Genomic DNA, 2,673 nt, shown 5'->3' on the forward strand with positions numbered 1-2,673 from the left:
AGGTGGCTCGGTTTTGGCCGAGCCACCTAGGAGTGGCTCGGTTTTGGCCGAGACCTCCAGGTGCTTGGTTTTTTGCCCGTTTTTCGGTTTCGCGGTTTATCCGAACTTAAGTGTTGATCTGGACTCTGATTTGGCAGTTCGGATCCTGATTTGGCAGTAAATCCGCTTTGGCGTTCGAGTTCGAGTCCGCTCCCGATCTTGTTTGATGCGGTGGACTCTGTGGTTGGATGACTCGTTGATTCATCGACCCGTTAGCTTGATTGGGCACGCGATCCGTTGTTTGCGTGCGGTTCTTTAACCTCATCGCCTCGTTAATCCGCTTCATCGCGTGTCACTTGGCTTCGGTGTTGTGGTCTAACGATCATGTTTGGATATACCACCTGATGGTTCGTTGGTTTGTCGAATCACCGTGTCGAGCTGTGTTAAGGGACCTATAAACAGTTTTATACGCCTACAGACCGGACAGAGAACTGCCAATTTACCCTGTTCTTCTACGTTTTGCTCCTTCCGACTTCTTTCGCCGTCTTCGTTGGCTCCAACCATGACTTTATTCTCAAGATACCATGAGAATCATCTATCCTCAAGCTCCCATGAGGATCACTAAGCTCCCGAGATAGGGAAGAAGATACACCCGTATCATGAGTCCCCCCTTTAGGAACTTGAAATCCCGTTCAAGTTAGAAATGAAGCTGAGGTAACTCGCGAGCCCCTCCTCCTTTTCTGAACCACATGGCCTTGCTAGGAATCTGATCTCGACGTCCAATCTGAAATAACTCATTCATCCCGCGTCTCGTCGTAGTCACTTTTTGCTCCAAGTTGCAATCCTTCATCGATGGCTTTTCTGGAAGTCTAATGCACAGCGAGACAAACTTCTTGCTTGTATTCACTAACCTCTTCGCTCGCGTCACCGTCCCCAAGCTTGTCTCCCTCGGAAGAGATGCCGAATGAAATATGAACTTTTCACCACCCTTGGTAAATGTATACTTTTGAGCCCGCCTCTCGTAGATCGCATATCTATCCCATAAGTACGAATTGCCTAGTATAATCTGACAAACATCCAATGGAACTACGTCGCATGTGACCTCGTCAATATACAACTCATGGAGCGTAAATCTTACAGTGCATTGATCAACTACACTTAGCTTCTCCTCCTTCTGAATCCACCCAAATGGATAGGGCTTCGGATGCTTGACCATCTTCAGACCCAGCTTCTGAACCAAGGCTTCGGATATCAAATTCTTCTCGCTGCCCGAATCAACTATGACATCAACCAAACTGGTCTTCACTTGCAACTTAAGCACAAAGAGCTGCTCTCTCGGGTTATCATCTTCTTTAGTGGCCTGCTTCCCCGCCATAAGGTTGAGACTGCTATTGGGTTCCGTCATCCCCGGGACTTCTTTCGAACCTTGAGCTATCACATACGCCTTTTTCTCCTCCTTCTTCTTCAACCCCCTTGGCTTGAGATGATGATACTTCTCCCAGCACCGATCATCTATGTGCCCTGTCTTCTCGCAATGACCACAAATCAGTCCTGTTTTCCCTGGATCACCCTTCTTCTTCTCCTCCTTAAACTGAGAACCACTAGACTCGCCTCCAACTTGCTTTGCATCCCCCTTTGCTTCGTTGCTCTTCTTTTGCTTGCCCTCAATGGCAATGGCCTTCACGCTCGCCTCTGCAATAGTCTCGACCGTGAATAACCTCATCTCCTTTCAGATGTAATCGCTGAATCCCGCCATATATTTCATGAACACGGAATATTCCTCTGTCGCAACGTTAAGAACCATTGCCTGTTGTTGGAAATCCGTAGTGTATTCTTGAACGGTTTGATTGACCCTTTGGCGCAAGCCATACCACTTGTACCAACGCTCCTCAAAGAATCCCACCGGATAGAACTGTTTCCTAAGTAGCTCCTTGAACTTGTTCCACGACACCGCCTTCTTCTCCTGCTTGCAATAGGATTTCCACCACGTCAACGCATGTCCTGAAAGCTTTAAAGTCGCGAACACAATCTTCTCTTTTGACGAATAGCCATAAAGAGTAAAATACATCTCCATCCGCTCGATCCAGTCATTAAGCCTCTCGACGTTAACACTCCTATCATAAATAGGAATCTCTACTCTGAAATCAATCTTTAGATTCTGGTAAGAATTCTTACCCCCTTGATGCGGTGCAGCCTTGACGGTCTAGTCCTCCTCATCGGAGCCTGAAAGCTCGCTCTCTCCACCGGACTCTATAGGTTTCTTCTTAGACCTAGAAGAAGATTCCCCCTTTTCGTTCCCTCCTTGGATGAGACCGACGAGTTTTGTGAGTGTCGACCCTATCGTCTCGATCTGCTTCTCTAATGCATCAAGCCTCGCTGAATTATCTCCTTCAGCCATCTTCTCCTTCCTTAAATCCTGGACTCATTCCAATGAAATAAGGATCTCGCCAAGCTTCTTGTATTAGGACCGAGTAAGGACCATACACAGGATGCCCCTTCACCGGATCTGATGCTCTGATACCAACTTGATACGAGTTATCATGCGAACACCCTTTGGTCACGGAATTACCAAAAGATGGGTTGAAAAGAGGATCACCAAAACACAAGAACAATTCAGTATGGTGAAGGAAATTACCTTCTCTAGATTATGAGTATGAAAAGATTACAATCCCTCTCTCACAATCTCACTAGAAT

The sequence above is a fragment of the Asparagus officinalis genome, chromosome 10, assembly GCF_001876935.1.
Source record: "Asparagus officinalis chromosome 10, Aspof.V1, whole genome shotgun sequence".
Lineage (NCBI taxonomy): Eukaryota > Viridiplantae > Streptophyta > Magnoliopsida > Asparagales > Asparagaceae > Asparagus > Asparagus officinalis.